Source organism: Amblyraja radiata, chromosome 1 (genome assembly GCF_010909765.2).
Source record: "Amblyraja radiata isolate CabotCenter1 chromosome 1, sAmbRad1.1.pri, whole genome shotgun sequence".
Lineage (NCBI taxonomy): Eukaryota > Metazoa > Chordata > Chondrichthyes > Rajiformes > Rajidae > Amblyraja > Amblyraja radiata.
The window spans coordinates 30,692,361-30,719,545 of record NC_045956.1 but is presented as its reverse complement, the minus strand read 5'-3'; the positions used below and the strand labels follow the sequence as shown (position 1 = coordinate 30,719,545).

The window sequence follows — 27,185 nt, the reverse complement described above, 5'->3', positions numbered from 1 at the left end:
ATCTTTTCACTGTACCTCAGTACACATGATAATAAACTAAACTAAACTCAATTACTTGAGCTTGTTACTAATGTTGATGCCCATCTCTTGCAACAATTGGGAAGTTTAGGGTTTGCAAAATGTTGAACCCAAACTGAGTTGAGTCATATGCAATATCAAGATCTTAGAAAAGACCAAAAGACAATCCCTTGAGCATATGACAGTTGCTGTGGATGTGCTTGCGTGAGCTGTCGGTAAATATTGTGGCCTTCCCAGTTCTCCGACCAGTCTTATTGTCTCCGACTACATTTTATGTCAGCTTAGTTGTTACCTTCTCCCAGCTAACAATGATCTATTCTACCTTTTCCTTGATCTCCATTCCCTTTGCCCTGTTTTCACACCTTTATACTTCCTTATCTATTTATCGCCCTCCCCCCCGACGTCAGTCTGAAGAAGGGTTACAACCTGAAACATCACCCATTCCTTCTCTCCACAGATGCCGCCTGTCCAGGATAGGATCACCTGGCGCCATCTTGTGGTACATTAATCTGGTACATAAACCTGCTTGCTTTAATATTCTCAATCTGCCAATTTTTGGATTATTATCCCCAAATTAAGTTAAAAAAATGTATATGTCTTAATCTTTTCTTATCTTTAAGTATTTTAATTATCTTCTTCCTTCTCCTGCACAGCCCTCACCACTGCAGGATTATGGTGATGTAAATATTCCCTGAAAAACCACAGATGGGAAAGAGACAACATAACATGTTAATGAGGATTAGGCCATTTGGACCCTTCACCACCATTCACAAAGATTGTGGCCAATCTTTTATCTGAACATCACTTCCTAGCACCAGCCCCATATCCCTTTATTCTCTTAATCATTAAGGGGCCTGGTGTCCCCTTTTAGGCCTAATTTTCTTCTTAAGTGTGCACTTATATTTCTGATGTACCACACGGATCACACCTGCATAAATCTGACATGTGCCATCATTTTCCTGACTAGATCCTCCATATCCATTATCAACAAAGGTGATACGGTGTCACAGCGGTACAGTTGTAAATAACAAGACAGACAAAGGAGAATCAGTAGATGTTGTATATCTAGATTTTCAGAAAGCCTTTGATAAGGTGCCACATGGGAGACTGCTAAGGAAGATGAGGGCCCATAGTATCAAAAGGCAGATACTAGTATGGATCGCAAGTTGGCTGGATGGCAGGACAAAGAGTGGCAATAAAGGGTTTTTTCTGGTTGGCTGCCAGTGACTAGTGGAGTTCCGCAGGACCGCTACGGAAGTTGTATATTAATGATTTGGATGAGGGGATTGAAGGCTTTGTGGCCAAGTTTGCGGATGATACAAAAATAGGTGGAGGGGCAGGTCGTGTAGTGAAAGCAGGGACTTTGCAGAAGGACTTTGATAGGTTGAGAGAGGGGGCAGAGAAGTAGCAGATGGAATATATGAGAATATCATAGTTAGTAATAAATTATAATGTAAAATATGATATTAAGTTCAGGATTAGCTTGACTGATGTTGCAAAGCTGTGGGAATCAGGAAGTTGGCGGCCAGCATTCAAATTGCTCTGATAGTGCTTCCTGTTATGCCCAAGCAAAAGACCATTAACAATAGTGGGAGAGGATGTGTTTTCTGGGGAGTTGGTAGTTTCTGTAAACAGAAAGCTTCTGTGCTGCTACTGAGAAAGATCCTTACATTGTTAAGACGGAATTGCAAATGTTGGGCTTTTGACAAAGTTCCTGTTGTTTAGGTTTTGTGATCAATGGTTTGTGATTGATATAACTATAGAGTGACAAGAGTACTGTATCAGGGACAAGCATACTTTGAATGGATTCAGCCTGCGATTGATTTGTGTTAAACATCATTGCTGCAACTCTGTATAAACATGTGACTACGTTTCCAAAATACTATAGTAATATGCTGTATGTCTTTGGGAGAACCAGAAGTATCACTGGATACTTCTGGACTGTAACATCTCCAGCCACTCCCATCTGACGTAAAAGTAAAGCTTGTGTTGATTTACCTAACCTATTGTGAGTTGTCCGTTTTAAGAAATGAACCTTAACATTGGCGTATAGTTGGCAAGATTCGCTGGGACCATCAACAGGACGACTGAGTAATAGGCCGTAGTTTGACCAGGATCGGATGGGGAGAAAAAAGTGCACTATTCGGACCCCTTGAGACCATCCTCCTGAAGAAGCTCCCGGGAAAACTTAGGTCCCTCGGAGTAGGTTGATCTGATGCCCTGCCGAAATGCTTAGATGCAAACAACGAAGGCAAGACCAACCGAAGTGAGATTTGTGCTACTGGGGAAGAATAGGTATGTTACAAAACTTACCTTCAGCGGCGTTGCAGTTCTGCCACTACCCGTGTGCGCGATTTTGGTGCCTTTGAGAGGGGGGCGGGTTTAAAATGCTGTTTTCTCCAGGCTGTTCAAATCGATGTTGGTCAGCTTGTTTAGTTGCTAAAGAAAAATCGCTCTGACATTCAATCTCTGGAGTTATTTTTAAACTGCGTTGGATAATTTAATTGATAGAGTAAATTAAAAATCATCTTCTAACGCCGTGAACGCCGACAACGGGACGGATCTCACGTAGGGGACAAGGCAAGGTACGCCGTTTATTTTTACATTAAAAAGTGCTTCTTAAGATGCCTTTAATCAAAATTTTAAGTTGTGAGAAGGTGACTTGGGGCCCATCCAAACCGGCAGTATTTTTCCTGCCGACATGGGGTTCAAATTCACCGCAACCGCAACGTTCCAAACCATCGCGTTCCACAAAATCCCACTCGCAAGATGATTTAAATGGCCATTAATTTACAGGAATTAAACACTAAATTCCTTCCATTTGGCCTATGACAATGAGATTTAAAAATCATGTTATATTGTGAATTCTTGTGTGAATGTTATTTGGATACTTAGGCTATTTAAAAATGTTAATCTTTTCTTAAGAAATTGATAGATGTTTAGATCTAGTAATTGAATTTTGTAATTAGCTACAATTGGGGAACTAACTAATTATATGCTTTAATTTCAGGTCATCCAAGTAAAACTGTTAATATTTGTTTCAGAATGCTTCAATCTATAATAACTGAAAAATTATTTCAGTTCTCTTAATTTTTAAGAAAGTTATGGACTTTTGACTGTCCTTGATCACAGCTTTTGTGTTAAGTCAATGGAAAAGCAATAGGGAACAAGATGCTAATTTCCGAGTATGAAAATGGCCATAACTTTTTTAATACTGAAGATGTGAAAGTGAATTAGGTGTTAAATTAAACTTCTTTTTATGCTTTATCTGATGGGATAAATTGCAGACTTAATGTTAAAAATCTCAAAATTTTGTAACATTGCTAGAAATTAGTTGGCAATTGGATAGAGCAAGTTAAAATGGTTTGTCATAAATTAGTATGTTTTTGCTACCAAGAGAGTAGTCGGTGATTGTGCATGGCAAACTAAAAAGGTTAGTCGCAAATGTGTCATTTGCTACTCGGAAAGTAGTTGGTAAGAGGTTTTGTTACAAAGAAAGTAGTTGGTAAGAGGTTTTGCTATTAGGAGATTAGTCGGTAAGGCATTTTGCTACTAGGAAAGTAGTCCGCAGGTAGAAAGCCTGTCGTTCGCAATTAAGTAAGTGTTAAAAGACACTGCAATAATGGGTAACAATTTGGACAAAAGTGACAGGAGAAAGCCTGTGCAACATGTGTTATTTGAATCCTAAAAGTAATATGCTAGTGGGCAGAGAAACAAGTGAAAATGGCCAAGGTAGAGAGAGAACAAGCAATTAATGGTTTAGAAGAAATTGGTAAGTCCTCTAGAGACCTCTTGTCTGACATGGTGACCCTGTTTATAGAAGAGGGGGAATGAAGGAACAAAGTCGGGAATAATGTAGACCACCTCCCCATACAAGATCCCGCTGGGAGGGGGAAGGCTCCACCACACCTACAGGGAAGGGCGCCCTCAGACGAAAATGATACTGATAGTGACTCGGAGACTGAAAAGTCAGATGAGAAAGAAGGGAAAGGGCTGAGGCAGAAGAGGAAGAAGGAGCAGTAATTGAATTCAGCAGTGAGAGAGTTAAACGACGAGAGAGAGAGAAACAGCAGATAAACTAAAGGAGATTGGAAAAGGAAAAAAAAAGCACGAGAATCGAGGCTGCTCCAGAACATTAAATCATAGCCAACACCCAGTACCATTTAAAACAAAAAAGAGAGACTAACTCCATTCTCCTGCCTTCTCCCAATAACCTCAGACACCCGTACTAATCAAGAATCTATCTATCTCTGCCTTAAAATATCCATTAACTTGGCCTCCATAGCCTTCTGTGGCAAAGAATCCAGATTCACCGCCCTCTGACTAAAGACATTTCCCCTAATCTCCTTCTTAAAAGGACTTCCTTTAATTCTGAGGCTATGACCTCTAGTTCTTGACTCTCCCACTAGTCGAAACATCCTCTCCACATCTACTCTATCCAAGCCTTTCACTATTCTATGCAGAATTGTGAAAGGCTTGGATAGAGTAGATGTGGAGAGGATGAGAGATGTCTTAGACCAGCTCTATGATGTGGAGTGATGTCTTAAACCAGCTCTATCCTAAACAGTCTTTCATAGCCCCTGGTGGTATTGCAATGAGGTCCCCTTCATTCTTCTAAACTCCAGCGAGTACAGGCCCAGTGCTGACAAACGCTCACCATAGGTTAACCTACTGATTCCTTCCTCGGATATGGTGCCCAAAATTGCTCACAATATTCCAAATGTGGCCTTACCAACATGATATAGGGCTTTGTGCTCATCTGGGAATGATACTTCACTGTCACTTGAGCTACCTCCTAATTTCACCTTGTAGGAAGTGATGGCATGCATGCTGCTAAACATCTGCCTCATTCTTCAGTTTGGACAAAAGTCCCTTTGAGCCTTTTTGATGGCCTTATCGATAATATATCTGGACTTCTTATATAACTCTGCCTTGCCAGACTTGAATGCTCAAGATCTGCTTCTTACAGGCATGAGACAGGAAAACACTGAAAAAAGAGGAAGAGAGATTGAGGTTCAGGGGGCATTTCCCCCTGGTAGGGTTCCAAGGGGCAATGCCCCTGGCCCCCTTTATGCAGAAATGTTTTGATAATTGTACCTTGAAATGACACAGTTTTCTTGCCTTACCCTTACTGTGATTTTTTTTTAATCATACCTTAAAATAAAGTGCTCGTCACTTCATAATTTACACAGAAAATTTTGACACCATATCCTTGCTTGTTCACCCTTAATTTACACTGTCATTTTTAAAAATTACACCTTGCAAAGACAGTCGGCCCGCATCTGCGTACACGCTTTCCGCTAAAATGGACTCCGCGGATTTCCACGCACTCAACCACCGGCGCAGTGGCTCACTGTCATTTATAGCGGAGATTTAGACGGTTTTTCTTTTACCAAATTTTAAAATCCGCAGAAATCTGCAGAGAAATCTCATGCCTGTCCTTAGCAAAATGCGGACTTCCTGATTCATCCAAGGGTTTTGTTTGCGGGTGATATTCGTGCGAACACACCACACCACCAATTTTCTTATGAAGTTGGAAACAGTTGCGGCATATTCATTCAGGTCTGTTGCGATAGTTCAGTAAGTCATTCATTAAAGACGATACAGTTGACTATTGCAAAAATCATAAAGTGACATGAATGTAATACTTTCAACTGTGCTTTTCAGACTTTACATTTGGTTATATTGAATTGTTTGTAGAAGCAAAAAAATAACGTACAACTTAAAATACAGATGTATTTAGACATGAGGTCAGCCACTTTCAAACTCACTTTCAAATGAGAATCCGTCAAGTAGTCATGTATTTCTGCTCTCAGCTGTAACACGAGCCCGTTTGAGGCGTATTGAAGCCACCTGAACAAAAAACAAGACAAACCACATTAAAATTATGATAAAGGCACAAGTTACTCCACCCAAGATAACTGTAAACGCTCATTTACTGAGTATACTCATGACACAGGTAATATATCCATCAGGTGGCGCCACCGCAGTGGCTGCCTCGACAGCAGCTTGTTAGTCTTTTCACCCTTTTTGTTACTTTTAGTGTGTCTAAATGTATGTTTTAATATTTCTTAGTATGTCTTAGGTGGGGCGTGGTGGGGGTGAAAATACGGGGAAACCGTTTTTCAGTCACTTACCTGGACGTAGATGTGTCTTTTCTACTTGTCGCATTTTAGCCCCCTCCCCTCGCGGCCTACCAACTGGAATGGCGCGGCCTTCCCTGCCCAGAGCTTCAGCAGCAGGCGCAGCGCTGAATTACCATCGCGGAGCAGGGCGATCCTTTACCGGGAATTGCCAGTATTGGAGCTCCAGATAGTTGGGCCTGCTGACTTTAACACCGTGGAGCTGTGGTCTGCTGAGCTTCTAGCCGCGGGCAGCGCTGACTTTAACATCGCAGAGCGAGGCAATCCCTTGCTGAGGACCACTAGTGTTGGAGCTCCGTCCAGCTGGGCCTGTGGACTTCGGAAGCCGCGGTCTCCGGAAGGAAGCGGCCGATTCGGACACTCCAAACCGCTGATTTGGAAACTCCAATCCGCTGAGTGTATTCCGATCCGTTCCGACGCTGAAGTTTCGATTATCCCGGCGAGAGGGCCTGTACATCGGCCGTCCGTAGTGGCGACTGCAGAGGGTTCAAAGGCCCCGACCACGGGGGAACAAAGAGGGACTGAACTTTATTGCCTTCCATCACAGTGAGAAATGTTGATTCCGCTGTGGGGGATGTTTATGTTAAACTCTATTGTGTATTGTTCTTTTTATTCGTATGGCTGTATGGTAACTCAAATATCACTGTACCAAGTCAAGTCAAGTCAAGTTTATTCGTCACATACACATACGAGATGTGCAATGAAATGAAAGTGGCAATGCTCGCGGACTTTGTGCAAAAAGACAAACAAACAAACAACCAAACAAACTATAAACACAATCATAAACACACACATATTCTTTTACATATTAAATATTGGAAGGAAAAACGTTCAGTAAAGTTAGCCCCTGGTGAGATGGGAGTTTACAGTCCGAATGGCCTCTGGGAAGAAACTCCTTCTCAACCTCTCCGTTCTCACTGCATGACAACGGAGGCGTTTGCCTGACCGTAGCAGCTGGAACAGTCCGTTGCATGGGTGGAAGGGGTCTCCCATTGATTGTATTTGCTCTGGAGTTGCACCTCCTGATGTATAGTTCCTGCAGGGGGGCGAGTGAAGTTCCCATAGTGCGTTCGGCCGAACGCACTACTCTCTGCAGAGCCTTCTTGTCCTGGGCAGAGCAATTCCCAAACCAGATGGTAATATTTCCGGACAAGATGCTTTCCACAGCCGCTGAGTAGAAGCACTCGAGGATCCTCGGAGACACTCTGAATTTCCTCAATTGCCTGAGGTGGTAAAGGCGCTGCCTTGCCTTACTCACCAGTGCTGCGGCGTGTGATGTCCATGTCATATCCTCAGAGATGTGGACTCCCAGATATTTAAAACAGCTCACCCTATCCACAGTATCCTCATTTATCCTCAATGGTGTGTACGTCCTCGGATGATGTGCCCTCCTAAAGTCCACGATCAGCTCCTTAGTTTTTTTGATGTTCAAGAGGAGGCTGTTGTCCTGGCACCAGAGTGCTAGATCAGCCACCTCCTCCCGGTAGGCCTTCTCATCGTTGTCTGAGATCAGGCCCACCACCACAGTGTCATCAGCAAACTTAATTATTGAGTTGGAGCTGAACCTAGCCACACAGTCATGTGTGTACAGGGAGTACAATAGGGGGCTGAGGACGCAACCCTGGGGCGATCCTGTGCTCAGGGTGAGGGACTTTGATGTATTCCCTCCCATCTTGACTACCTGGGGCCTGGCGGTGAGAAAGTCCAGGGCCCAGGCACACAGGGAGGTGTTGAGCCCTAATTCCAGTAGCTTCCCGGCCAGTCTGGTGGGGATTATCGTGTTGAAGTCTATGAACAGCATCCTCACGTAGCCCCCCTTCTGGCTGTCAAGATGAGAGAGAGCGGTGGTCAAAACCTGGGAGACCGCATCGTCCGTGGATCTGTTCGGACGGTATGCGAACTGCAACTGGTGCATGTGACAATAAATGTGAACTTGAACTTGATATTTCGATTTTCAGGAAAGGAAAGTTTAGAAAGTGGCACCACTAAGATCAACTGTGTCTTAGACCAGCTCTATCCTAAACTGACTTTCAGCAAGGCTTATCTATCACACCGCAGTAAAGGGTGTTTGATTATCCATTCTCCAATCAAAGATCTTGAAGATCATGGTTGACATTGACTTTAAGCCTAAGGTTTCAAATGTCATTTATTGTCACGTGTACCAATTAAGGTACAATGATACGCGGATTACCATACAGCCAGACCAAAAAAAGCTTCAAGACACACAATTGCATAAAGGTTAACATGAACATCCACCACAGGGGATTCCCCACAGTCCTCACTGTGATGGAAGGCAATAAAGTCCAATCTTCTTCCCTCATTCTTCTCCCGCCGTCGGGGCAAGCGAAGCTCCCGCGTCGGGGCGGTCGAATCTCCTGCGGCTTCCCAAAGTCGGTCTCTGACCAGAGACCGCGAGCTCCACGATGTTAAAGTCCGCAGGCACCCGGGTAGAGCTCAGAGGTCGATCCCTGGCAAAGGGATTGCGGGCTCTGTGATGTTAAAGTCCCGTAGGCACCCACAGTGGAGCTCTCGAAATCGGTCTCCAGCAACGGCCGCCAACTCCTTGATGTTAGGCCGCAGTGCAGATGGAGATACCATACTGAAAAAAATCGCATCTCCGTCGAGGTAAGATATCAGAAAGCGTTCCCCCCAACCCCTTCCCCCACCCCCTAAATAAAACAAGCCAAAGAACACTAAAAACATCCATTTAACACATACTAAAAAAACAACAAAGAAGAAAGGGACAAACAGATTGTTGGCGAGGCAGCCATTGCTGGCACCACCCGGTGGTACTACTTATATTTAACAATTCCACCTTGGGAAGAAGACACTGACGATCTGCCTTTTCTATGCAGATAATTTCCTTCTATCCGGTTGCTCTCTAGCTTTCAACGTTCCAAACAATTCAAGGTTTATACAACCTCTCCTTCAAGCTAACACTCTCCAATCCAAATAATTTCCCGGCAATACTCTTCTGCACATTCTCCTGTCTCCACATCCTTCCTGTAATGTGATGACCAGAACAGGATGCAATTCTCCAAATGTGGCCAAGGCAGTTTTAATCGAATGCCAACTTTTATACTCGATGCTCCAACCCTAGAAGGCAAGCATGCTGTATGCCTACATTATCACCCTATCCATTTGTGTGGCCATCTTCAAGGAACTTCAAGATTTGTACCCCAAGATTCTACTGTACATCAGTGCTCCAAAGGGTTCTGCCATTTCCTGTATATTTTCCATATTTATAAATATTACCAAGACGTTCCAGTGAGATAAGGTTCACTTCTTAAAAACAGACAACTCACAGGTAAACCAACTCAAGCTTTCGTGATCATCAGCCGGCGAGAGTGACAGGGATACAGAGTCAAGTATGCAACAGACACTTGACTCTCCTGAGCCACCACTGTAATGAATTAAGACATACGGTATATTTTATAGTGTTTTGGAAACGTGGTCACATGCTTATACAGAGTTGCAGCAATGACATTCGACACAATACTCAAATCAATCAGGCTGAGTCCATTCAAAGCATACCTGTCACAATACAAAACACACGTCATACTGCGGTTAAATCAATCACAAACTTTAGTTACAAAAAACTCCTAAACAGCAGGAACTTAGTCAAAAGCCCAACATTTGCAATTCCTTCTTAAACAATGCAAGGATATAATATCAGTAACACCACAGAAGATATCTGTGTACAGAAATTCCCGAGTCCACAGGAAACACATCCTCTCCCACTATTGTTAATCATCTTTTCCTCGGGCATAACAGGAAGCACTATCAGAAGAGCTTGGTATGCAGGCCTCTGGCTTCCTGATCCCCATAGTTCCTCTAATATGGTACAGAATTATAAAACTTCAGTTTATTCCGAACCCAAAAAAGTCAAGCTAATCTTTTACTTAATAAAATATTTTACACTACAATTATGACATAACCAGGATATTCTCGCGTTGACGCCTGTGAAACAGTCCCCCCAGTCAGAAAAATACTACTCCACTGTACAGATAGACATAAAATGCTGAGCCCTCGCGGAAGCCACGATCAGTCGGCCCTCTGCTGCTTTTGACCGTCCTCAGATCGCGCCCGCCCGCGGCCTCCCTCAAGTCTCTGCCGCCTGCTCGCCATGGGGCCCCGCAGCTCGCGCGCTCGCAGCCCGGCTCCCCTCCTCCTTTCCCCGCCTCCCTCTCCCCTATCCGCCCCCTCTCTCTCCCCCCCTCCTCTCTCTCCCCCTTCCCCCATCTCTCCCCTCCTCTCTCTCCCCCCTCCCCTCCTCTGCCCCCCCCCCTCCCTCTACCTCCTCACAATGTACTTCCCTCAGTTCCTGCCTGATACCATTGCAATTGGCCTTCCCCCCAATTATGCACTTCCACCTGAGGTCCAGACTTATACTCATCCATAATTCCATAAGTTTCAACAGCAATATGATCACAGATCCCAAAATGCTCCCCACCCCCCACCCCATTGAAACTTTGCCAGGCAGTGAGTCTCTTGCCCAGAGTAGGTGAATCGAGGACCAGGTGACATAGGTTTAAGGTGAAGGGGAAAACATTTAATAGGAATCTGAGGGGTAACTTTTTCCACACAATAAGGTGGTGGCTGAATGGAACAAGCTGCCAGAGGAGGTAGTTGAGGCTGGGAATATCCCAATGTTTAAGAAACAGTTAGACAGGTATATGGATAGGACAGGTTTGGAGGGATATGGACCAAAAAATTTAATAGGAATCTGAGGGATAACTTTTTGTTACCTGAGGGGCAGGTGGGACTAGTGTAGCTGGAACATGTTGGCCAATGTGGGCAAGTTGGGCCGAAGGGCCTGTTTCCACACTGTATCACTCTATGACTCACAGTGCCCTCTCTACCACCTGTCACAAGAAGTCACTTCAGCTATCTTTATCAACAGTCCACATCCCTCCCTATGCTGATGTCAAGCCTGCTCTGAAACCAATTCCTTTTCTCCAGAGATACTGTCTCACCCGCTGAGTTACTGCAGCTTTTTGTTTCTATCTTGCTCTGAATGAACTGTGCTCCACTACTAAAAGCCTTGAGACAAAACATCCCAAGCCCTGGTCATTGTAGCCGGGCACTTCAATCAGGCCAGCCTCGAGAGCGTATCGCCACAATACTATCAGCCTGTCTCTTGTCCTACCAGGGGCCAGAATACCCTCGACCACTGCTACACATCCACAAAATATGCCTACCGCTCCGTTCCCCTGCTAATTTCGGGAAATCTGATCACTTAGCTGTGCTTCTACTCCCTGCCTATAAACAGAAACTGAAGTGGGAAAATCCAGTACAGAAACCTGTTTAGTGCTAGTGTGTAGAAACGGATGACATCCTGCTTTGAGTCAGGGAATCAGCAGGCAACCTAAATGAGTACACCACTGCCGTGACAGACTTCATCAGTAAATGCGTGGAGAAATGTGTACCAAAGAAGACAATCTGAGTGTTCCCCACCCACAAACCATTGATGAACCTGAGGTTCATTCCCAGGTGAAGACCAAGACTGCTGCATACAAGTCAAACGATCCAGAATGTACTAGAAATCTGGCTACAATCTTTGCCAAGCCATCAGGAATGCCAAGAGGCAATACCGGGACAAACTCGAGTCCCAGCATAACCACTCAAACACCTGTCGACTGTGGCAAGGCTTCGATACGATAATGGGCTTCAAGGCAAAGTCAGGCAGCATCGCTAACTGCTGGCTAGTAAGTCTGTCCCTCCCTGACGAACTTAATGCATTCTCTGCTCGCTTTGAGCAGAAGATCGACAGGGCGATGACAACATCCGTCCCGACAAGAGTCAAATGTGCTTGTTTCCTCACCACATTTGCAACAGTAAGATCAGCTTTCCTGAGGGGGAACCCACGAAAAGCAACTGGCCCGGATGGAGTCGCTGGCCACATCCTTAAGACCTGTGCGGACCAACTCGCGGGCATATTCACGGACATCTTAAACTCTCCCCACTTTGTACTGAGGTACCCATATGCTTTAAGAAAACCACTCTCATCCAAAGAAATTGTAAGATTAAACGAGAATTTACCAGTTTGAAGTTTGATCGTTATTTTATGAGGAGTAACGTTGAGGGAATACGTGAAGAACCCCGCTAGGACGCATGCGTGTCATTCTTCAAAGCAGCGGTGTGAAATCACAGATAACTGTAATGACTAAACATAGTAAGATTGAGTATATGATCAAGTTGAGTATATGATCAAGGGTGGGAGCGGAGGGCACGTATTCCCTCAACGTTACTCCTCATAAAATAACAATCAAACTTCAAACTGGTAAGTTCTCGTTTAATCTTACTATTTTACTTCAGAGTCACGTGAGTGACTACATGAAGATTTTAAAGCTCTGTGATTTCATGCTGTGGAAACGAGTCCATGCATCACATCTGCCTTGATTATGGGGAGAATAGTGTTAACATCATGAGACATCAATACGATATTGAAAACCAACGATAAATTTATTAACACCAAATCATAGCCCCTATTTATGGGGTAAAATCATATTACATAACTTAAAATTGTTTCTGCAAATGTTCCAGGTTCAATTACTGGTTTGTTATAAAATCGTTGGAAAGTTTTCTCCGTTGACCATCCTGCTGTCTTGAGGATTTGGTCCATAGGAACATCCAACTTCATAGCTGCCGATGTAGCTGCAGCCCTGGTGGAGTGAGATTTAAAAATGTTAGTGTCTACTCCAGCCTTTATTAGGACATGTTTTAGCCATCTCGAGATGGTCTGGACTGTCACTTTTTTGTGTGGCTGTTTGTAGCTGATTAAAAGTGCCATTTCTTTGCCTCTGATGATCTTACTATTCTCCATATATAATAGTAAGTGTGTTACAATACAGAGACGATCATCTGTCGGGTAGGCCCTGAATTCTATTTTTAGGCCTGCTGACCCCTGTCTGTTCTGTTTGACTAATTCATTGATGTGAAAAGTTAAATTTCCAGATGAAATAGTCATGTTGTCCAGCCTTAGTTTCTGTAGCGACTGGACCCTTTGTGCCGTAACCAAGGCCATCAGCATGACTGTTTTCATAGTCAGTTTCTGTAGGGACAGAGCTGTAGGTGGAGACCAGTTTCTTAACATGGTCAGTACAATGCTCACATCCCATATTTGGGAGTACCTGGTTCTTGGGGGATTAACATTAAAAATGCCCCTCATGAGTTTGGTTACCAGGGGGTGTGTCCCAACAGAATGCCGCTCTGTTCCTTGCCACAGGTATGTTGACAGAGCACTTCTGGCGCAGTTGATGGCACTATAACTGAGCCCCTCATCGTAATGGAGGCTTGCCAGGAATTCCAGAACAGACGGGATGTTCATAGATCTGTGGATGATGTTATTGTTGTGACAGAACTTTTCCCATTTCTTGATGTACACCAAGTACTGTTTTTTGGTGGACTGTCTGTGGGCCGCTGAAATAATATCCACTGTTCGGTCCGTCAGTCCCAGGTGTAGTAGAGGTGCTTTCAAACTCTACAAATTAATAGGTTTGTATAATTATGACATGGGTGACTTTCCCTTGTTACGGGATGAACCAGTAAATTAGGTCTATGATGGATGGTGATGCATGGTTCTAATACCATGTCGAGTATCACCGGGAACCATGTAGGCCAATCGGGTACTATCAAAATACCAGATGCAGAGTCTTGCTGTATTTTCCTTAATACCCGACTGGTGAGGCAGAAAGGAGGGAATGCATAAATAAACAATTTCCCCCAATGCAGCGAAAATGCATCTGTTGCCGCTGCCCCAGGGTCTGGTTCCCATGAAACATAATTCGATAACTGGTGATTGAGCCTGGATGCGAATAGATCGATATCTGGTGTTCCATACCGTGCTGTGATTTCAGCAAATACATTTTTATCCAACATCCATTCAGTGTTTTCATTGAATTTACGTGACCTGGTGTCTGCCACTAAATTTAGTTTACCTGGTAAGTAGGTAGCTGATATCCAATTATCTCTCTGGATACACCATTGCCAAATTGTGTTGGCCAGATTGTCACATGATGTCGATTTGTTTCCACCCATATGGTTGATATATGCTACCACGGTGGTGTTGTCAATTTGTAGTCTAACATGCTGGTGATATAACCCAGAACAATATGACTTAAGGCCATGGAAGGCACTTAACATCTCCAGGTAGTTTATGCCCAGTGTTTGTAATAATGATGCCTCCTGTGCATTCCATCTCCCTCCACAGCTGGAGATGGAATTGGTAGCACCCCAACCAAGTGCACTGGCATCAGTTTGCAGTACCATAGACGGGTTGCTGATAATGATTGGATTGGAACAATGCCTAATGTTATCTTCCCACCATTTTAGTTCCATTATGGCTTCTGTTGGTAGCTTCATTGGTCTGTCAAAATTACCTCCATTAATTTTGAGTGCTCGTATTTTCGCCCTCTGTAAATTTTGATAATGTAAATTGTGTGGTTGGAAACGCAGCCACTATTTTGCCAATTATTCTTGCTACCAGTCTGATGGATGGTTTAGTGATGTCAATGATTTTGCTGCAAGCCTCTATTAAGGCTGTAACCTTTTCTTTTGGCAAAGTCACTGACATGTGAACTGAGTTAATGGTGAACCCCAGATAATCCATTGTGGTTGAAGGCGTTAATTTAGATTTAACTGGATGGATGATAAACCCCAGTGTTTCAAATAATTGTTTTGTGGCTGTTACCGCTTGTTTAGCCAATTCCAAAGTTTTGCCCACAATAAGTATGTCATCTAGATATGCCATTACCATGTGTTTTTGTTTCCGCAGAAACGCTAGGGCATGTTTCAAAATTTTAGTGAACAGCCTGGGGGCTGATGTTAGACCATTAGGTAGTGCCCTGTACTGCCAGAGCTGACCCATCCGGTTGAATTTTAAATAACATCTGTGGTCACCTCTTATGGGTACTGTATAGTAAGCATCTTTTAAATCGATGCTTGCCATGTAGTAACCTTTGGAAATCAATTGCTTAGTAGTAACAAAGGTTTCCATCTTGAAATGAATATATTGTACGAAAGTATTCAAATTAGTCAAATCGATGATGATGCGGCAACCACCATCTTTCTTGTTTTTGATAAAGATATTGGACACGAATTCCTGTGATTCGTGTTGGGTTTTCTCAATTACTCCTTTTTTATAAAGCCGCTGTAGTTCAGCATGTGCTTTTGATTTTTCTTTGCCTGTAAGCACGAACATTCGGTTCGGTACATGCTGAACTGGAGGGTTATGTTTCTGTATAAATTCTATGGTATAACCCTGGATACTGCTTAAAATATAAGTGTCGGTGGTTAACTTATTCCATGCATCCAGATAGAAGTGTAATCTCCCACCAACCTCCATGCTCCCTTCAATTCGTAAGGAACCAGACCCACCTACCTCCATGGTTACCAGTGGTAGGTTTGTTACTTTTTCGGCATCCTCCGTGGACGTTGAGGCTGGGTCTGTAGTTGGGTTGGTGTTGAGGGTTTGCGCATTTTCCAGGAAGGCCGGTCTGGGCCATGGCCTAAAAAAGACCGATGTTGAGTGTTCCTGGCCTTCGAGCTTTCACCAGTTTGTCTTGGCCGACTGGTGGGTGCGTAGGGTTGCTGTTTCTGGCCAAAGTAGTTGTTGGACGCTGCTTTAATGAGCCCCAGGGTTTTAGCTTCTTCGTCAAGTTCTTTTACCTGTTTGGATAAGTCCCCTCCAAATAGTAGTATTGGTGGTTTGGAGGTTCCAGGTTTGCAGAGGCCTGCAAATTTGGGGTCTAAAGCTGGTTGGATGGCACTCTTCCTAATACTATTTAATTCGTATTGGGAGTTGCAAAATAAAGCCAGTGCATCTTGGTGATCTTGTGTCATGTCTTGTTCGTTCAATGTGCGGGCGAAAGCCGTAATTCCCGCTGTTAGGACTTTCAGAACTTTTTGTATTTTCAAGTCCCTGGCTCTGATTGATGCCCCGACATGTTTCCAAATACACTGGTTGACACTGGGAACATTTAGTGATTTGCAGTTCCCTGTTGGTAGGTGTCTTGCTGTGGTGTCCAATAATGCCTGTCCTTGTAGCTGGTTGAATGACATGTAGTCAATACTTGCAGCTATTTTGGGCTCCAGATTTTGGCCAGTTTGGTCGGGTTGAATAAACTGGGACACCATATCCAATATATTTTCTTGCACCCCATGCACACTAGGGGTATGTACCTCTTCAGGGTCAGCCCAGAATTGACCCCCTGTACTCCCCTCTGATGAGGGAGAAACACTGTGCAGCCCCACAAGAGGTACTGCTGTAGGACTTACTAGCTGCCCACTGTGACTAGGCTCCCTCTCCCGGAGCCTGCCACTTTGGAGTATTTGCTCCAACAGCTGCTCCAACTGGCTCCTATGCTCTCGGGCACAGGCCACTCGCGGCTGCTCCTGTTCCTCCAGCCACTCCAACCGGCTCCAATGCTCTCGGGCACTGGCCGCTCGCGGCTGCTCCTGTTCCCCCAGCCGCTCCAACCGGCTCCAATGCTAACGGGCACTGGCCGCTCGCGGCTGCTTCTGAAACCGCTCCAACCGGCCTCAATGCTCACGGGCACTGGCCGCTCGCGGCTGTTCAAAGTCGGACTCATCGGAGTCAACGAGTCTGTCTGTTTTTTGTTTCGCTTTACCGCCCAGCCGTGGTGTTGATTTGGCCGGTGCGGGAGCGAAGTCGGGCACAGCTGTTCCCATTACGGGAGATTGGTGTGCCGTTGGCTGCTGCTGGCTGCCCGCAACTCCGCGGTTCTCCCCCGCCAGCTTTTTCGCAGCCTTCTTGTTTCTCGTGGATCTGTCCATGCCTCCACCTGTAAAGTAAGTGGAAAGAACGCAGAGTCTCCTTACCTGCTGTTCGCGGCTTTTAAATTCTGCCGCTAAGGGGAACGTCGTTCCCCCTGCTGTGACTCGTTGCAATGCGTGTAGCGATATGGCACGCATGCGTCCTAGCGGGGTTCTTCACGTAGTCACTCACGTGACTTCGAAGTAAAATGCAAGACTACCATCCATTGACCTTAACATCCAACTTTGTGAAGTGCTTCAAGAGGCTGGTTATGGCACTCATTAACTCCAGCTTACCGTGCAGTTCAGTACAATACAGTTGATCTACCACCACAACATGTCTGTGGCCCGATTCCATCTCCCTGGCCCGACACTCATCTCTGGAACACCTGGAAAGAAGGTATTCCTGAAGCTGCCAAACCTGCTGAGTTCCTCCAGCAGTTCAATCTTTTGCATGACATCTTCACAAACACTCTTTAAAAAAAGTCTTAACTATTACTACTGGTGGCTCTGCCGTATCAATTCTGCAAGTTACTTTCTCAAAAAGCTGTTGATACTCCAAGTGCCAAAAGGCCTGTTTTCATGCTGTATCTTTAAAACTTAAATTAAACTTATCAAACTCGAGTTGTCGTTCATAAAATCAATGAGTGAAGTTTAGATGGTAACACAGAGAACTGCAGGTGCTAGAATCTTGAGCAAAACACAAAGTACTGGAAGAATGATCAAAGGCATGAGTGTTTATAGGTTAATTGGCCTCTGCAAATTTCCCTTAGTGTGCAGGGGGTGGATGAGAAAGTGGGGTAATCTAGAACCAGGGTGAAAGGGTGGTCGATGGTCAGCATGGACTAAGTGTCCAGTGAAGGGCCTGTTTCCATGCTGTATCTCTAAACTAAGCCAAACTCAGTGGGTCAGGCAGCAATGGATATGGGTGCTCTTGCAAATAAATTACAAAATGTTAATAGACAGGTCCAACAAGTGGTTAAGATGGCAAACAATATTTTGGCCCATTGTGTAGGAGGTTGTGGGCATAGGTTGATTGGAAGGAAGAGGGTACAACTGCTACAATCCTACATGGTGTTGCTGAGGTCATCCCTGGAATACGACGAGAGTTTTTTTTCCCTATCGTCCTAAATAAACAACCTGGCTCATACTTGGAATGAGAGAATTGGCCCAGCAAGAAAGGCACAACTATTTGAGTCTGCATTTTTTGGCATTTGGAAGAATGAATGGTGACATTATTAAAACATACAAGGTTCTCGACAGAGTAGACACCAATATGTTTATATTGGTGGAAGTGTCTCAAACAAGAGGATATAGTTACAAAGGGTTATTAATTTACAACTTGGGTGCATAGAGATTTCTTCGCTCAGAGCAGCAAATCTCTACCTCCTTTCTTGAAGGACATTATAAGTCATGCAATAAGAGCAGAATTAGGCCATTCGGCCCATTGTCTACTCTGCCATTCAATCATGGCTCATCTATCACTCCCTCCTGGCCCCATTCTCCTGCCTTCTCCCCCTAATCCCTGATACACGTACTAATCAAGAATCTATCTATCTCTGTTTTTAAAATATCCATTGACGGCCTCCACAGCCTTCTGTGGCAAACAATTCCACAGGTTCACCATCTTCTGACTAAAGAAATTCCTTCACATCTCCTTCCTAAAGGAACGTCTTTCAATTCAAAGGCTATGACCTCTAGTCGAAGACTCTCCCACTAGTGGAAACATCGTCTCTACATCCACTGTATCCGAGCCTTTCACTATTCGGTACGTTTCAAAGAGGATCCCGCCCACCCCCCCATTCTTCCAAACTCCAGCGAGTACAGTCCCAATGCCGTCAAACGCTCATCATAAGTTAAGCCACTCATTCCTGGGGTCATTCTTGTAAATCTCTTCTGGATTCTCTCCAAGGCCAACACATCCTTCCTCAGATATGGTACCCCAATTGCTCACAATACTCCAAATGCGGCCTGACCAGCACCTTATCTCAGTATTAAGGGCCAGCCCCACTTTCACAACCTAATTCACGACCTCTGCCGAGTTTGCCCTTGACTCATACTCGCAGCATGGTCGCCACAAGGTCGTAGGAGGTCGTAGGTAGGTCGTAGGCAGGTCGTGATGCTAGTCGTAAGTACTCGTGGCATCAAGTAGGTCGGGGCGTTTTTCTAGCATGATGAAAAATGGCCACGAGTAAAAAAGGTCGTGAAAGTGGGACAGGCCCTTTACATCCCTGTTTTTGTACTCTAGCCCTCTTGAAATAAACGCTGGAAAAATTAATTATTTTTCTGCATTTCAATCCATAAAAACTTTTCCAGCAGTCAAGGAACTTTGACAGATCATTAATTCATCCGCCAACTCTACTGCCACCACTTTAAGAAACCTTGAACAAGCTCAGGAGCTTTGCAATTTCTACTTTTTGATTTCACTCATTTCTTATTTACATGCTTTTCATTCATTTTCACGTGTGGTATTATCAATGCCAATCTTTTAATTCTTCTGCTAGGTTACACAAAATTTCAAAAGAGAAAAGAGAAGCAAAGTTCGACATCAATTAAGAAAATCATATTTAGAAGTTCAAGTAACAACACAAAGCTGATAAATGCACAAGTTAAACCACACAAACATATCAATAGAAAACGCTCAAAATAGGTTACACATTTTAATTTCAACTTAATTTTATCTTTCACACAATTTTGATCAGCGCCTCTGCTATGTCGAAAAATTCAACAAAGTTGATCTTAACCTTTCAAATTTGAAATCGCATTAGTTTTGAAGTATAGAATTTGTACCGTTAAAAATTCAGTACAGAGCAAATAAATAATCATTTGAAAAGATGTTCCTTAAATCAATGCCCAGCTTTTGCTAATCATTTAGAAACATAGAAAAATAAGTGCAGGCGTAGGCCATTTGGCCCTTCGAGCCAGCCATGGCTGGTCATCCAGAATCAGTACCCTGTTCCTGCTTTCTCTCCATATCCCTTGATTCCCTCAGCACAGAGCTAATCTAACTCTCTCTTGAAAACATTCAGTGAGTCTGTCTCCACTGCCTTCGGAAGCAGTGAATTCCACAAATTCACAACACTCTGGGTGAAAAGGGTTTTCCTCATCTCAGTCCTAAATAGCCTACCCCTTATTCTTAAACTGTGGCCCCTGGTTCTGGACTCCCCCAATGTGGGGAACATTTTTCCTCCATCTAGCCTGTCCAATCCCTTAATAATTGTATATATTTCTATAAGATCTCTCATCCTTGTAAATTCCAATGAATACAAGCCCAGTCGACCAATTCATTCATCACATGAGAGATCGCAGAGAAATATGTCCCTTAAATCAATGTTCTCTGAGACCCTAACGTTATTAAAATTAAAAATTAAAACTTAAAAATCACAAAATGAATCAAATCGTCATGATTGCATTTTGGGACGTGGTGACCCAAATATGTGTGGCCGTGTCTGGCAGCCTCTCCACAACCCGGCGCAGAGAGAGAGAGTGTGAGAGAGAGAGAATTAGAGAGAGAGAGAGGGAGAGAGAGAGAGAGAGTGTGTGTGTGTGAGAGAGTGAGAGAGAGAGGCAGAAAGAGAGGCAGAGAGAGAGAGGCAGAGAGAGAGAGAGAGAGGCAGAGAGAGAGAGGCAGAGAGAGAGAGGCAGAGAGAGAGAGGCAGAGAGAGGCAGAGAGAGAGAGAGGCAGAGAGAGAGAGCGGCAGAGGCAGAGAGAGAGAGGCACAGAGAGAGAGGGAGAGGCAGGAAGAGAGCCAGAGAGAGAGGCAGAGAGAGAGAGAGAGAGAGATGCAGAGAGAGAGAGAGAGATGCAGAGAGAGAGAGGGGCAGAGAGAGAGAGAGAGGCAGCAAGAGAGAGAGAGGCAGCGAGAGAGAGGCAGAGAGAGTTTATTGTCATGTGTCCCAGATTTCTGTTATTTGCACTTTATCAGTTTATTTATTCATGTATGTATATATTTATATAATGGTATATGGACACATTTATCTGTTTTGTAGTAAATGCCTACTATGTTCTGTGTGCTGAAGCAAAGCAAGAATTTCATTGTCCTATACAGGGACACATGACAATAAACTCACTTGAACTTGAACTTGATCGGACAATGAAATTCTTGCTTGCTGCAGCACAACAAGATATTGTAGGCATAAATACAGAACAGATTAGTGTGACCCTATACCATAGAATATATATATACGCACATAAATAAACAGATAAAGTGCAATAGGGTGTTATAGAGAGGCAGAGAGAGAGAGGCGGAGAGAGAGAGTGATGATACATCAAAACTAAGAATAATCCTAGGCGAAGGAAATACGGTACATCTTGGTGCACAATACGTAACAGCATGCCATAACCTGAGAGACGGTGAATGACCAACATGCACATATATACGTACACACTAATCGACATTAACTAACACTAAGAAATTAATATTGAATTGCTAAACTTGCTATTGTGCTGTACTGCTTACAGCTGCAAGAACGTGTAGCAATCAATAAAGGGCTATAGGCCTATTGCAAGTTTATGTACCAGGGACATATCTATCCATACACTGTATACTTGTATTTATACTTATGCATTTCAAATATGTACGTCATGTTTTATACTTTGGCAATATAACTATGTTTTTTTTATCATGCCAATAAAGTTTTTTAATTGAAATTGAATTGAATTGAGTGAGAGAAAGAGGCGGAAGAGGGGCAGGGCGCTGGATAGTGTTGTGGAGCAGAGGGATCTAGGTGCATGGTTCCTTGAAGATCGAGTCGTAGGTTGATAAGGTGGTCAAAAAGGCTTTTGGCACTGGCCTTCATCAGAATATTGAGTATAGAAGTTGGGAGGTCATGTGCAGTTGTATAAGATGTTGGTGAGACTGCATTTAGAATATTGTGTTCAGTTCTGGGCACCACGTTACAGGGAAGATATATTGCCAAGCTTGAAAGGGTTCAGAAAAGATTTACGAGGATGTTGCCAGGACTAGACGGTGTGAGCTATAGAGAGAGGCTAAAGAGGGAGAGGCAGAGAAAGATAGGCAGAGAGAGGGGGAGAGGCAGAGAGAGAGAAGCAGAGAGAGGCAGAGGCACAGGGAGAGAGAGAATAAGAGAGAGGCAGAGAAAGGGGGAAAGATAGATGCAGATAGAGAGAGAGAGGCAGAGAGAATAAGAGAGAGGCACAGAGAGAGGGAGAGAGATGCAGATAGAGAGAGAGGCAGAGAGAATAAGAGAGAGGCACAGAGAGGGAAAGAGAGATGCAGATAGAGAGAGAGAATAAGAGAGGCAGAGAGAGAATAAGAGAGGCAGAGAGAGAATAAGAGAGGCAGAGAGAGAATAAGAGAGGCACAGAGAGAATAAGAGAGGCAGAGAGAGAAAAAGAGAGAATAAGAGAGGCAGAGAGAGAATAAGAGAGGCACAGAGAGAATAAGAGAGGCACAGAGAGAATAAGAGAGGCAGAGAGAGAATAAGAGAGGCAGAGAGAGAAAAAGAGAGGCAGAGAGAGAAAAAGAGAGAGGCCTGCAGCCGATGCAAAGTTTAAAACCCAACAACGGAGGACGCCAGAACCGAGTTAAACATGTTCCTGTGTCTGTGCGTGATTTCTTTGGGGGGAGGGTGAGTATTAGAGCTCGTGAGGGAATATTTGCTTGAAAACAAACCCAGGAGCTGCTGCTGCTGCTGCTGCTGCAGCGACTCGAGGCCTGGAGCCGCCGCCGCCTCCACTCGAGCGGCTGCTCCTCCTCCTCCCTCCCTCCTCAGGTGCTGCCGCCGCCGGCGGGGCCACCACCGTGAGCAGCTGATCCCCACAACCCCTCCCTCCCTCCCTGCCCGCCGCCGCCGCCGGGAGCCGTAGTATCCGAGGGAATACCTTGTTCACTGATATCCCGACCACGATCCTGCGGCCGCCCCCATGCCCCGGACAGACAGCCCGGCCCGGCCCGGCCCACAGCTCCACAGCTCCCCGCAGCGGCCGGGCACACACCTCGCCTGCCAGCTAGCCTCTCTCATGCATGCCTGTCCCACTGAGTTACTCCAGCATCTTGTATATGCCTGTCCCACTGAGTTACTCCAGCATCTTGTATATGCCTGTCCCACTGAGTTACTCCAGCATTTTGTGTCTATCTTCGGTGTACAGGCCTGTCCCACTGAGTTACTCCAGCATCTTGTATATGCCTGTCCCACTGAGTTACTCCAGCATCTTGTACATGCCTGTCCCACAGAGTTACTCCAGCATTTTGTGTCTATCTTCGGTGTACAGGCCTGTCCCACTGAGTTACTCCAGCATTTTGTATATGCCTGTCCCACTGAGTTACTCCAGCATTTTGTGTCTATCTTCGGTGTACAGGCATGTCCCACTGAGTTACTCCAGCATTTTGTGTCTCTCTTCAGTGTATATGCCTGTCCCACTCAGTTACTCTAGCATTTTGTGTCTATCTTCAGTGTACACCCATTCCTTCTCTCTATAAATGCTACCTGTCCCACTGAGTTACTCCATCATTTTGTGACTATCTCAGGGCTGCCAGCATTGGGTGAGAGTTGGGAGTGAGAAATTGCGAGAGACCAAGCCCGAGGGACTGTAGCGACGGGGAGGGGGGTGTCCCCTCCCCCTGCCATTGGAATGGAGCTTATGCATTTTTCAGCTTGAAATTGTGCAATCTGGTGCATACTGTAGCGAGTCTTTTAACTTACACTTGAATGCAATATTTATGCTTTAAATTGGATTAGCTATGAATACGTTAGGCTAAATTACCTTCCTAATTACATTCCACAGTAGAGCCAGGCTCGGATCAACAGGTGCAGCACATGAATGATCTTAGTATATTCATGTATGGAAATCAGATTATAATCAAACACTTGGCCCATGTTGACCAACCTGGGTCTCACTGCATACCTGGTACTACTCCTGACCCTGATTCCAGTTGCATACCTTCTCTCATTCATGACCCTGAGTCCAGCCTTACACCTGGTCCCCTTTACTACCCTGATTATAGCTGCTTACCTGCTTAGGTTCCCAGTGCTGAACAATCCCATTGTCCCAGCTTTGATTGCACACCTTGTACTATTCCAGACCTTAACTCTGGATGCACACTTGGCCTTGCTCCTAGCCCCTCTGCACTGACAATATATCTATCCCACACATAAAGCCCCATATCCCACACATAAAGCCCCATATCTTAACCCATTATGTTCAAGTCCACAGGTGCTTATCTAATGCGGTAATCTTTTATGGGGCACTTCACAGACCAAATTTTGAGTAACAACATTTGTTACACCCATTGGCTTCCTTGTTATCTAACATTGTTAGCTAGTTACTTTGTCAAAGAAGTTGGTTGAACATCCATAAAATTATACTCACTCAGTTGTATAAGTAGTCTGTTACCATTTCCTTCATTTTCCTAACAAACTGTCCTGAAATCATTTTCACCCCCAATATTTTCAGTATTTTGCTGTCTTCCTCTCTGCTGGGACTTTTCCGAAATGCAAAGTCCAATAACTATATATTTAAGCAATATTATTCTATTAAATATGATCTTATGTGAAAATAATATTTTCTGTGGTATTCATAACGCAATGATAAACATATCTTTGTTTTGATTGCACCTACCAACATGTATACATTATTATATTACAGTTAATATGTACCGAGGGCAAATTTTTGTTCCATTGCTCCCCATTCTCAATTACTTTTAAATTGAAGTGATTGAAATCCAAGTGAAGTTTAAATGGCATCAGAAAAATAAAACCTCTGGAATGGTTGATATTCATTACGTGGTTGGCTGGAGTCAGTATCCGCACAATTACTATATTAAACTTTGAATCTTCAGATGTATCTCTGTCACTCCTTTAAAATATGCCCCTTCTTTGAACAAGCTCTTAAACATCCCATCTGAATCAGTTTCCATCTGATTACACTCCTTGAGGATGTTCATCTAGTGTTCAATTAATAAAACAACGAGATTGGGGGCATTTCTATTCAACCTGCCAAAGGAATTTGAGGGGGGGGGGGGTTAGAAATAGTCAGTGAGGTAAACAAACATAATAGTTGAGTGGCAAATGACAATAGTGCTACCTGCCCAATATACTGAAGGAAACAATGGGTTATCGGGGCTGTATGCTTGACACCTTGTATGTCATTTTAATATTACACTTATCCCACCCCCTGGATATTCTGGATTAATAAATTAAGGTTTTGTCAACTAATTACAAATCAGGCTAATTACATATCAATAACATTAGTCAACTCCGAAATACGAAGCGCTGAGCATTGGGACCCAGACATCACGGACAACTGGCCTCAGTTCCCCGCTCACATCTGGCAATGTTCTCCGTCTGAACCAGGGGTCACGGAGCGTTTTTGAAAGTGGGGGGGCTGAGCGTCACTGATCACTGGCCTTGAGGGTACCTGGTGAGGGAGTGGAGCAACCGAGTGGGGAGAGGGAGTGGGAGTGGAGCAATTGAGTGGGGAGAGGGTGTGTGAGGGGGGTGTCCCCCCCTCCCACGGTAGGGACTTTTTGAAATTTGATTTGCTAAAATCATGTTTTAGTGCATTGTAGAAGTATGATTTCAATGTTTTTTGTTTGTAGTATTTTTAAGAGGTAACTTTTTATGGGGTAATTTTTTCCACACAAAGGAGGGTGGGTGTATGGAACAAGCTGCCAGAGGAGGTAGTTGAGGCAGGGACTATCCCAACATTTAAGAAACAGTTGGACTGATACATGGATAGGACAGGTTTGGAGGGATATGGACCAAAAGCAGGTAGTGTAGCTGGGACATGTTGGCGGGTGTGGGCAAGTTGGGCCGAAGGGCCTGTTTTCACACTGTATCACTTTATGATTACATTATACCTCCACCATGCATGATTGCTTCAAAATCAAGTGGTTGAGTTTTATTGCCATATACTCAAGCATAGAAACATAAAAAAGAGCTGCAGGAATAGGCCATTCGGCCCTTCGAGCCAGCACTGCCATTCAATGTGATCAGGGCTGTTAATCTAAGATCAGTACCTCTTTCCTGTTTTTTCCCCATATCCCTTGATTTCGCTAGCCCCAAGAGCTAAATGTAACTATTGAAAACATCCAGTGAATTGGCCTCCACTGCCTTCTGTGGCAGAGAATTCCACAGATTCACAACTCTCTGCGTGAAGAAAGTTTGTCCTCATCTCAGTCCTAAATGCCCTACCCTTTATTCTTAAACTGTGATCCCCTGGTTCTGAACTCCCACAACATCGGGAACATTGTTCCTGCAGTTACAATAAGTGAAAATCTAGCAAGCAAGCAGGATGCTTTCTCCAACCACCCCCATTGGAAGGCCACTATCTTCCACCGTTTCTACCCAGTGCTTGGTACTTACTTCCAGCAGCCAGTGGTTGTCCTCCAGGATGCACCGAGCTGCAGCCTGGTCCATGCCGGTCACCTGGGCGAATTCAGCGCAGAGACTCTCACGGCAGCGGTGCAACGCTTCCGAAGCCTACGACGGCCCAGGACTCTTGCACTGAGGCTGCTCCATGGCCGGAGTGCAAACCACCGACGACCCTGTGGCTTGCACTGAGGCTGCTCCATGGCCAGTGCTGTAACGAGCGACTCGCCAGCCCGGCAAACACTCGCCAGCCCGGCAAACACTCGCCAGCCCAGCAAACACTCGCCAGCCCCGGCTCCCCATCCGCAGCTTTCTCCGCTGCCGCTTGTGCTTCCATCCTTCCCTGAGCCCTGGCTCTCTAACACCCGCGGCCCATGCAGTTGATATGTGTTTTTAAATTTTCGTTGATCACAGAATTTCTCCCGACAGAGCGTGAGAAATTTGTGATCAGCGTGAGAGCGTGTGAATTTGTTGAAATGCGTGATTCTCACGCTCAATGTAACCCCACTTTTTAAAAAGGGAGGGAGAGAGAAAAGGGGGAATTACAGACCAGTTAGTCTAACATCGGTAGTGGGAAAACTGCTAGAGTCAGTTATTAAAGATGGGATAGCAGCACCTTTGGAAAGTGGTGAAATCATTGGACAAAGTCAGCATGGATTTACGAAAGGTAAATCATGTCTGACGAATCTCATAGAATTTTTCGAGGATGTAACTAGTAGAGTGGATAGGGGAGAACCAGTGGATGAGTTGTATCTGGACTTTCAGAAGGCTTTCGACAAGGTCCCACATAAGAGATTAGTAAACAAACTTAAAGCACACGGTATTGGGGGTTCAGTATTGATGTGGATAGGGAACTGGCTGGCAAACAGGAAGCAAAGAGTAGGAGTAAACGGGTCCTTTTCACAATGGCAGGCA

General features: G+C 44.5%; 1 protein-coding gene across 3 annotated transcripts in view; it reads right to left on the bottom strand.

The window, feature by feature from the left end:
* The window catches only part of LOC116972084 (protein transport protein Sec24B-like), a 130,234-nt gene extending 107,355 nt beyond the window's left edge, over nt 1-22,879 (bottom strand). For all 3 annotated transcript variants that reach the window (XM_033019410.1, XM_033019429.1, XM_033019419.1), the window contains exons 1-2: nt 22,783-22,879; nt 5,790-5,871 (exon numbers count right to left, since the gene is read on the bottom strand). The gene's annotated coding sequence lies outside the window, so the exon portion shown is untranslated. The remainder of the gene's footprint in view (nt 1-5,789; nt 5,872-22,782) is intronic.
* Nucleotides 22,880-27,185: the final 4,306 nt, after the last annotated feature.